Source organism: Protomyctophum bolini (assembly GCF_963924005.1).
Source record: "Protomyctophum bolini genome assembly, chromosome: 5".
NCBI lineage: Eukaryota > Metazoa > Chordata > Actinopteri > Myctophiformes > Myctophidae > Protomyctophum > Protomyctophum bolini.
In genome coordinates this window covers 22509240-22521254 of record NC_137866.1, presented here as the reverse complement: position 1 = coordinate 22521254, position 12015 = coordinate 22509240, and positions in this window count along the sequence as shown.

Here is a 12015-nt window from a genome sequence, read left to right as displayed (position 1 = left end):
CGTGTGCGTGTGCGTGTGCGTGTGTGTGTGTGTGTGTGTGTGTGTGTGGGGGGGGGGTGATGCCTTTTATCCTCCGGTTCCACATGGACAGCATGGACAGAGGTAGAGTAGGATTCAAGCCACCTGCCTGTATGCTAAGCCACCATGCACACGGTGACACCAAAGCATAGAGACTCCTGTTGCTCTCCTATGCCAGAGCAAGGATTTAAGCTTTTTTTTGTGAAAGAAAGCGTGCCGAATGCACACACATAATACATCAGTGCTAACAATTGATACTGTATTTCTTCCTGAACAATCACAAACTATGCCAAACTAAAAGGATCTAAATCTCTGCCAAGGAGAGATATAACACATGTTTTATGTGGATCAATTGTTTTAAGACACTTTATCAGTAATAATTGTATCCAGAAACACTTAAAGTTTAAGTGTTATAGCTAACTTAGTCCCTCAGGAGTCTATGGTCGCTCCTTTTTTTCTCTCTACACCAAATAACTTTGGAAAAAAGATAAACATTGCAAGCTTGCAGTTCAGTTATGTTTCTAGAATGTTCTCCCCAGATTAGGGACACTATGGTTCATGTGGTCAAAAACAAAAGGGAGGAAACAGAATTGATAATTGATCTTCCTTCCAATCATTCATAATACGGTATATTCATATACAGTATTATTGACTCGCAAAGCTTGTTTGACATCTTCTGATGGGTTACTTCCCTTTGATCAGGTATATTACTTATCCATTCAGTAATTGTGCTCAACCACACAGCGAGAGACAGGCACACCCACAAACCAAGTTAGCGCCACTGAGCATCATAAGCTCCAAGCTATTTAATGCATAATGACCCGCTGATGCATCCCCAGACAAAAAGAGAAAGAAAACAGTGCACAGGAGGTATCCCAAACCCCCGCATCCATATTGATTAAACAAATTTGCCACAAATCATTTTACAAATGCCCAGCGGGGGGCTATAGAGCCTGGTGGAAACGCTCCATTCATGCGCTGTCCTCCCCCATGGGGCTGAAGCCCCGACTCTTGGCTCGTTTAAGTGTGCTGACAGCCTCTGATCCTCTCCATCTGCAGGGTGGGCTGGCCTGCACCCGAGGGGTCTTTTGTATCTTCAAACTTCAGGGGATGTACAAAGAAAGAAAATGTTCAGAAGCGAGAGGTTTCCTGAAACTGTCCTGCAAGTACAAACTGCAATAGTTTATTGCATTCTTCTGCTAACATTTATGGGTAATGAGTTCTTTACACAGTTAAATTAACACTTTGGATTTTACACTGTATGAACCATACAGTTGAACATTTTCAGACATCTTGGTCAAAGAACACAATGTGTGAGTATTGTTCTTTGACTAGCAGGAAAACAGAAGAAAGCAGGTGACATTGAGTGGATTATTACACAATAACAAAATAATTTGGACTGACAAGTGACTTTCACTGCGGCACAGACGTCTGATGTGCTCTTTCAGTGACACATACAAATTTAGGTCAACTCTAGCTCCACCTCCATGACCACATATCTCTTTGTGAATGAAAGTGGGTGGGCGCAACTATGTAGCGTATATGTGTGTGAGTGTGCAGAGGGGGGTAAGTTAAGTATGCGCGTGTGCATGCATGTGTAGTGTGTACATGTGCTGAGCCCAAGAGGGAGCCCCACAGGGGAAGGTAAACAGGAAGGCTGTACAGACTGACTTAAAACACCCACATGTACTGACATTTTTGGGGAAATATTTATTACTGATTTACGTTTCTCTCTTAATCTAACCATAAATGCACCAAGTTTCTGTTTGTCTCTGTGTGTGTACTAATCCACGTAACTCGAGAACCGTTCGCCCCACAGACTTCACTCGTTCCACACCCACAGGGAGTGCAGTGCCCGGTGTCGAGTCGGTCAGACCCACGGTTGTCCAGAACCGCCCCAAAAGGCCTCTGCCCGGGCTCTGGACAGTGTCCATAATGGAGCGGGTCCTTATTAAGACCCTTAATAAGAGTGTAAATAAAAGTGTTTCACGTTTATTGAACTATTGTTTGTTTTAGATAGCCCTACTGTATTATTGGGATATTCGTAGACTGTACATTCACTGTAGTTTCATTTTAGTTTTAGCCCCCACCCTGTCTTATTCTTTGTGGCAGTAGGCTATAGCTTTTGTGCATACTGTATCAACACAAATTCCCTGTTGGAAACTCTGTATTTCTCTTATTGTATTCGTCTTAAAAAATATATACACAATTACACATATAATACATAACTTATGTATATGTGTACTGTACAAACCTACAAATATGTTCCGTATAACTTGTGGGCATAAATGTGTAGTGGAAGACAACTACAATCATACCTCCCAAAACTTTTTTTATCTATATTTTGCACCTTACAAAGAAAGACTTGACTGTATTGTAGCCCATTTATTTTATAGAACTATATTCTCCAGATTCTCATAATATGTAGGCAAACTGCAACTGTTCCCATAGTGCTTGTTTGGGGTCTGTGTCAGGGGGCCAACACGCCCCTTCTTATAACCTCAAACACATGGTCAGCTCCTATTATTTTAACTGCTTCCAGTGACTTCAGATCCTGCTCCAGTGCAATCAAGAGCAGGAATGGCCACATTAAAAACGACCAGGCCGGGGACAGCTTAGGTTACTCCAGTTATGAAGGGTATAGCGAACCAAGCTGAGTACAACTTGGGGGGAAGAAAAGACATCTTGAGTGATTGATCTGTGTTGTTCTTTTTTTTCTCCAAATCTTTGATTGATTGCAAGATGAATCCGGTGATGTAAAGATGCTACAGAACATGCTTATCTCAATTTAGCGCACATCAAACATGGGAAAATATTAGTTATAGTTCACAGAAGACAAAAAGGGTCATGAATTTGCTTTGCTGTGGACAGCAAACATGTAATGCTTACAACAGCTGTGTGTGTGTGTGTGTGTGTGTGTGTGTGTGTGTGTGTGTGTGTGTGTGTGTGTGTGTGTGTGTGTGTGTGTGTGTGTGTGTGTATTATTACAGTTACATCCTGGAGCAGGTAACTACCACGACTTCACAGACAGAGCAGCTTAACTGCCGCAAGCTCATAAAATGGCCAAATTACCACACCTATAACTACACACAAACAAACATATGCATAATAAACCTATATTTCTTCCTGCATCTCAGCCACCACATGTAAGTAAACATTTCTTATACCTTCCCTCTGTTCATGCCTATATACCTGCGCCTGGTATGAATGGTTCCCCAGAAACCTAATCCAACAAAACAGTCCATCGCTCATAAAGACACACCATGAGTGACGTGAGCGGAGCGAGTTATAGTGACCCAGGGACATACAACTCTTCTCCTCTCCAAACATGAAAATTCCTCTGATTTGTGATCAAGCCAGACCTGCGGCAACCTCTAGGTGCTGATTATATAGATTGTTTTCATTAAAAAAATCATTACACTGCCTATATATTTTGGCAGCATTTGTTTCTAGATGGAAGAGAAGCAGTTATATTAAATTGTCCATTGAGAATAGACCTCTTTTAGAATGAAACATCTACTGCAAATCATCATAATGACGCAGCCAGGGTAGTTATTTTAGTTTCAGACGTCAAATCAATATTGCAGTTTTGTTTGTTGATGCTCTTAGTGCTAGGTGTCAATGAAAGACAAAGTCAATAGAGAGACACAAACAAATGAAGGGCAACGTGAAGATTATCTTTGAAAAGAGCCCACCGACGCAAAACACTGAAAATTTTCAGTACCGGTAATATCATAACGGTGAAGTTCATGGCACGTGTTTAAGACACAAAGTAGAAGTCCAAGATGGAAAGTGACGCTCAATATGTTAAGCAAAAATACCCTTCTCGTCTCCTAAATGATTATTTATATTTACCAAAGCAACAGAAACAAATTTTCAGTGGAGGTAAGCACATGCTCGCACCGCGCCCATCCATGTTTTCAATTCCACCTCAACCCCACTGAGTCGGAAGTTACAGAGGCTTCGTCCTTCACACAATGAGATAAATATACTACTCCACTCTTGCCTGCAGATTTTTCTCATAAAAAAACCCTTTGATAGTTTAGCCATCTGGCCGGAGCCGAAAAAAAGTCCTCATAAAAGAGGCCCAAATAAGGTCAGGGGTCGCCCCCTCCCTGGGTCAGGGGCCCTGGAAGGTTGTTATAGTGGACTTTACTAAAGTTGTCAGCTCAGATCCCCTTGACAAATTAAAGCACATTCTTCTCTTTTTAACAAGTATTCCATTACAGTCAGCCATCTCCAACAAAAAAAAATTGTTCATTCTTAGCAGTTTGTGAGGAGAGCAGAATATGATCCATGGTACAGGTATGGCACGTCACTTATGATAAGGTTAGTTGAAGTGGTCATAACTATTTAAGACTATTTTTGATATTATTCTCTTGATTATGGCAAAATTGTTGGCCAGCGAGACTGTATATGTTTGTGAGTCTGCCTGTACTATTTAATTATTGGATGTCCATGATGATACCATCGTTTATATTTTACCATGCAAAACAGTTATCCATGTTGGAGAGCGGTAAATAGCCTTTAATCAACACATAGTACATTAAAAGGTACAATGGCAGCCTGTCATTAACTCTGACCTGTCTGTGTCTCAGTCCAAATGTCCAGGGGATGAAAGGCCTGGGGTTGAGACTTATCACAAAGGCACATTTAGCTGATTGCTTTTGGTGTCAGAGCATGGAATCTGCCCCCCGCCCCAACACAATACAATACAGTCACTGTGAAAAGCAGATGACGATAGATGTGTAACCCACACATTTCAGCCTTAAACGTCCATTGTAAAGTTTGAAATAGTTTGAAATGTGTGGATTTGCACGTCAACTCACTCAAGTGTAGTTTGTTTTGCAGCTAAATGTACAATATTCAAATTCCTGGCGATTCAATCACAGAAAGTTGACTTGTTGCATCAAAGATGAGGGACTCGGGAGTGCGGAGAGAGGGGTATGGAATAATGCGTACATTTGACTTCATACCCTTCCAAGTTCTCCTCTACTGACTTTCACACGCATACAAATTTGTTTTGTTCCACCCAACATGCTTTCAAAAACCCATCTACAACAGTCAAACAAATACTCAGCATATGACAGCCCCTATATCACAGTAGGAAGGACCAGACAAAGGGAAGTGTTTTGCACCACACAGCTGGTCAGCAGGGAATTTGTCTTGTCCTTATTGTCTCGCTCTTAAAAAGAGGTGCGAATGCTCTCGCTCCACGCTCCAGTCACTTCCTAAGAAAAGGTGATGCTGGCTGATACATGGTCCCAAGTGTCCAGTTTCAGGGGAAACGGTGAGTGAATTGGTGGAGGATGTTGAGCTTCATTAAACACCACTGAAGAAGTGGACTTTGCTGGCCTCTCTCAACTCTAAAGCAATCAATACTGTGCAAGCTACAGGTGGGGTTTCGGGAAGTGCAGGCCACACAGCGATCGAGTCCCGTGTCCTTTGTCATACTAAAGTGCGGCTGAGGATATAATTTCTTCTCCACATGTATCTATAAACAAGTGCCTCTCGTGTCAGAACGGGGTATTATACAATACATCATTATAAGGTATGTGTGGGGTGTAGGTAAAATGGGCTTTCAGGATTACATAAGTGACACATGCAGTTCTTACCTCAAAATTCCTGAGAGCCAATTTAATTTTGAGTGTATAAATGAACCTGTACACTCTCATTCACAAATGGATCGTTTACAAGACCTACACATTTGCCCGCTTTGATTACATTTGAAATTAATTGACGATGAAAGGTGATGGGGGGAGAGAAGAAAACCTAAAATTCCATGCAGTGAAGAATGCGACGTCTCCAGTTTCTCATAATCAGCATGACTATGAATGGCGAAAACAAACAAACAGTTTTTTTCCCTCCCTCTTGCAGAACTTTGCCTGGGGGGGGGGGGGGGGGGGGGGGGGGCAGTATAGAGGAGGGGCAGCATCTAGACCACACCATTATTAATCTTTGTTAATTGTAGGCTTCTCTATTCAGACATGCCACAGCTGCATTTCTCCGTCATTAGCCTGTGTTTATAGTGCCTGGAACTGGCCAGCAACATAAATGACAAATACGTAAATCATCAAAGTTACGTCCTGACAAGAGGGCATATATAATCTGCAGAGACGCAGTGCAGCTTGCGGCCAGCTATTTGCACAAAAAGTGTGTAATTACATCACTGAACCGGTATAACCTTGATTATTTACCTTCTTCACCTAGGTCTTCTGAGGACAAGGGGAGCAAACTAAATTCACCATATGCCTCCATGACAAAATATCATAGAATATACTGTATTTTGAAATTAATATACTGTATCTAAGAATCTCAATTTCCATGTTGCTACGGTATATGGAGCAAAAAATATTATTCAAGCCGTAAAAACAGATTGCAAACATTATTTAGTAATGCATATTTTTGGTTGGAGATCCTGGAGAAGCTTTGATATTCTGTACATAAACTCTGAAAGTTTCAGGTTCAAATCGGAATGATGATTTATGACAAATATGTCAAATGTATTATCTCCCTCCAATTGGGACCACTGCTCATGCCACTGTCATTCTGTTAGAATGTTGTGAGCACCTGTTTCTCTGTTTGTGCACAAGCACACAGAGGCATGCCATAAATGCCCATAACACAGCTTGCATTCCATGTGTTGCATAGTGATGGCATCCTCTTTTGAAAAGGAATGCATTACTGTGGAATAAATGCCCTACTCTACTCTACTCTGACCACTAAAAGGTATTCACTGACTGGTTTGGGATCTCTCTCCACCACCCCTCCTCCCATAGGGCCGGGTGAGGAGAGGAGGGGGATGGGTGTATTTGACTTGGGAGAGGTGAATTTGGAAGGGGGCAGGGGTATCTACATAAAAGGCCAAACTAAGTTTATTTTTGTCTTGTCACTGCATATCCGCACAGCTATCTCTGGGCTAGTTAGTTAACCACTTAAGCCCCTATACTCCGCCATACCACAAACATCTAAAATAGCCAAACAAGTTGAGGGAGGCACAGCAACATGCACTACGTGTTGTGAGTTTGTAAATCGTTTTTTTTTCATGCAAAATCTTAGAAAATCGGTGATCAACTGATACTTGTATGCCACGGTAAAGAAAAAGTTAAAAAAAACTTAGCCTGTTGCCTGTTCTTCACATGATAAAGACCTAGCATCATTTTGTAAAGCAGGATCACTGACTTTGTGTTGCATACCACAGGGATTCCCTAAATGGAGTTCTGGAATGGGACCCACAAAAAAAGACAGGGATATTGGATTATAGTGGCATTTTAGTAGTCACATGATCCTCTTGGATCACATAACGGCTTGGCTACTTGTCACCTCTTGCTGGCTGCTGGGAGGTCCAAGTGGTCCATACCAGAAGTTTTGGAGACACAAGCATCTATGGCTTATCTACAATTACACATCCAATACACACACGCGCGCACGCACGCACACACACACACACACGCGCACACACACACACACACACACACACACACACACACACACACACACACACACACACACACACACACACACACACACACACACACACACGCACACACACACACGCACACACAAACATCAGTCTTTCAGTGTGGTCTCACTCTAGCTTTGCTCATGCAATTTGAAGTTGAACTGGAAATGCTATGCAAAGAGTCACATAATTGCATTTGTTTAGTGAAGGAATATGGGCCAGCAAGTCCAACAGGTTTAAAGGTTTAGCAATCAATTATGGCAGGTGACAGATGGGGGAGAAAACCAGTATTTTTTGGACTCATGGTCTATTTTTATATTGTCCATTTTAAACATTCTCTGCTGACCAACGATTCCAATGCACCTCAGCAGCACCACAGCTGGAATTTCTAATACACTGCAAGTATATCTAGGATATACAGTATTTCACTTGATCTACAACACACAGTCATAGTAGATAGTATACATCAGGAGTAGCCTAGTATAAACTAATAATTACAATTATTGTATCAAATATATTTTTAAATCATCTACTTATTTTTGCACTTGAACACTTGAATACCAGAAGCCTGCAGATTTTTCTCTTCTGGATAGAGGGTATCTAACAAGTTTTTTTTTGTTCCAATCTCAATTGAAAAAGAAACAATGATCTAAATATAATGTTATCATCTATTCTGTGACTAATACAGACCATTGTCTGTATATGCACCACATGTGTCATCTCCAGGCCTGTAGGATCATGCTCCTGTGATTTTGACAATCCCATTGAGTCAGTCTTATGTTTGAAACCCTACCCCCACTGAGAGGCTAATTAAAACAATTTCAAGGACAAAGGAGGGGAGTCCATTGTATCACACAACCAGCAGTGCAACAGATATGATGCCAGAGGGGCACAGTTGTCAAGGATTAGTGCCCCTTCGTAGGCGCAGATGGATACATCAGCACCACTGATGATTGTCTCAAACGTGTTGTGAGGAGGAATGTAGGTGTATAAACCGCTAGTACTGGGATAATGTAACATTTTGTGCTACTTACTGGATTGTTAGTGTACATTGTTAGGCTTAATCATAGCAATACACAACAGGGACCACCATGTTTTTTCTATCTTGCGTGTCACTGCCCCCCCTCTCTTCTTTTTCTCTTGAAACAAAAATGGATTGTGTGCAAAAAAACCACCTGTGATGTGACAATAAAGATGATTCTGAATGTCTTGGGGGGGGGGGGGGGGGATCACAAATAATTCATGGCACAGCTCTGAGTTGGCTAGGATTAGATTTGGTAATCAAGTGTTTTTTTATATTTATGTATATAATATTTAATTGAAGTAGAACATAGTATTACATTTGATACTATGTGTACTAGCATTTGATGATTTTGTGAACAATAATTAAAAAATTTTTTAAAGAAGAAGCTCCCTGACCCCAGGTTTTTTGGGAGGTTAATTTTCACATTCCTGAGCTGTGTACAGACCACCCCCTTCCCAAAAGACAGAAATCTGCTGGTGACAAATCTTCCTACTTACTTCCTCTCTTTCCTTTCAACTCAAGTAACGGGCCAATGAACTGGATTCTTCTGTCCCCTGACTCACAGGCACCCTGCCTTAATGTTTGTGCTGTCCATTCAAAAACGCTGCTAATCAAACGTCTGGTTGACTCACCCCATAGTATCGGCATCCCTCGTTACAATTACACTGGCAAACCGTGAGGGATATTCGAGACAATGGCTTGACTGTGCAAAAAGTCTAGGTATTAAAAATACAATATGTACGTTTACTGTCATATACGGGGTAGTTGAATGTGTGCTCAATGCACACAATCTGACAAAATAAACAAAACAACAATATTCCATACATTTCATTCACATCATCCCTCTAACTGAACTTAATCTAAGTGGGAATCTCACAAAGCGAGATGTTGACACTAATTGTCTCATCCATGCTAGGCATTGTTGTTATCTTTGTGGTCAGTGCTTACTTATCTAACAGAGAGGAACTGTATGTGGCCAGAAACAATAGGCGTGATTGAGTGCATTCCACCAAACGGTGTTATGTTACATTGGCCTGGCCTATTTAATAGATGATATATGTTGGATCTTTATCATGCAGTGATTTGGAGAAATGGTTGAATGCTTCATGAACTAATTCACTGTCTGCCATGAACATGTTCAAACTGGGAAAAAGTGTGATGTTTTGTGATTTTTAATAATTAGTCTGCAAAACATCTCCTGACGTATGTAGCTGAATAATGATGAATAAATAATGACATCTTGTTTTCATGTCAACAATTCATTTCCATGACATTTACATAGGAAAAATACTGACTCTTTCTTTAAGTAATCGTGCATTCATATACCTCCTAGTGGATTTAAAAAAAGCCACACTGTTGTTATTAGCCTAACAAAGGTAATGGTAATCCATGAGCCAGTATGTGTGCATGGGTGGGATGCATCCTTAATGCCAAGAGAATGCTTCTGAGGAATTCACACCAATAACCTGCAGGATACCATAACATAACAGAGGGATCCTTTCGGTCACTTATTCATTTAGCTCTTAATCTCTATGCAGTCAAATTGAAATACTCTGTCGTACTCTGAAAACACACAAAATCTTCGTTTTCTCAATTGTTAATCGTTAATATGGACTAAAATGCACCTCTTAAAATGTGCAAAACCTGCAGATTCACAATCTTTTTAACAGAACTTGCTAACACTATGAAACATAATCAGACCACCAGCAGAATTATAGCTGGGGGGGAGGGATGGGATCACATTATGCTAATAAAGCAGATGTCCACCAGTTCTAAATACATTCCAGGCAGCCAATAAAAAACAATGCATCTTAACTTTCTTCCCAATGGAGCAAACCCCCCGCCGCCACTATCTCTACAAGCTGGCAGGGCTTCTTACATAATAAGCATTCACTAATATAACCCCGAAGATCACAGGTGCTTATTTGGGGTCGATATGTGTAAAATGACAGCGAAACATGAATAAACATGGCTAATTTATCGGCGTCGCGTGACACCACCGTACGACAAAGTATAAATAGGGTTTCACATGTCAAGGTCTAGAGGGCCCTTCATTTTGGGAGCTCACTGTGTTTGGTCAAGGCGTGGGTTGTTCTCGTTTCAAACTTTCCATGACACTGAAGTTTTGGGCCATGTCTCTCTCTGTGTTTGTTGTGCACTGTGCCCGTCGACTCTTCAGCAGAATTCATCGGCCATTGTTTTCTCTTCACAGGCATTTATGATGTCACGGCAAACATAAGCTTTGTCCTCAGATGAAGGATCAGCCTGGGGTTCATGCCCTTATAGGGTCAAACAAACAGCAAACTACGGACAGGCTATGACTTAAATCCACAGTTGTTGGGTGGACATGACTGTGACAAAGGGCCGGGATAACCTGATCTAAGGAATCCTAGGAAAGTAATGCTGTTGGAACGATGCTATTTTGTGATTTTAATAGTAAAAAAATAATAAAAAGCAAGGCTTTTGCACACCTACAGGCGAAATCACAGGCGCAATTTTAATAGTAACACACAAAACCACAATCTTATCTTCACACTGCGCTCATCGCCGCCTCATTGGTATGGCGTTTCCTGAGAAACACCATACCATCTCAAAATGAAAACAACAATCTGCCTTGCATCTGTGAAGACTCGTAACCTAAGTCCTTAGCTACAACCTCAAGTTAAGATGGAGAACTGGAATCAAGAAGCAGACAGGCACTGAAATTATGTAACACGTGTTGTTTGATCTATTATCGTGTATTTTATTCTAATAAAACCAGACCGCTGTACACAATGAAGATGAAACAATAATCATCCTGAATCAATTCAGCAAGAAAGGGTAATTTCTTCAACTTCATCCCTGTGTGAACAAAAACTAATTGTATACATGAAGAAAAGACTGGCCCATTGGTATCCATGCCAGCGGGTGGTACAAAAGTGTTTTTGTTGTTTTCAAACTGAAGAACAAAAGATTCTTCTTGTAAGCCACTAAGGTGCTCAGTAAAATATGCACAATAAAGGACACTGACGTAGGCCTGTTCTCTTGGGTGTTCACTTGAAAAGACAGCACTCACATTGCCAATTACCCAAAATCCACCCTTGCTCTTCCCTTGATTGTGCAAGTTTACTTTGCCATCAGTGGTATGGCATCAGTAGTATAATGCTTAATTTACATTAAGAAGATTTTCAAGTGGATATGGCACGCACACACACACACACACACACACACACACACACACACACACACACACACACACACACACACACACACACACACACACACACACACACACACACACACACACACACACACACACATATGCGTAAAGATCAGATTTCCATCATGTTTGTTTTCTTAGGATAAGGCATGAGTGAACAAAGAAAATATTTTGCTTGCTCATGGCCATCTGTTGAAAGCAACATATACGGAATGTCAACAGGTTCTGTTCCATATATTAATATTGATGACATCAGGGATCTCCATATATGGGCTTAATTGCGACAGCAGGTCACATTTATAATGATATGAT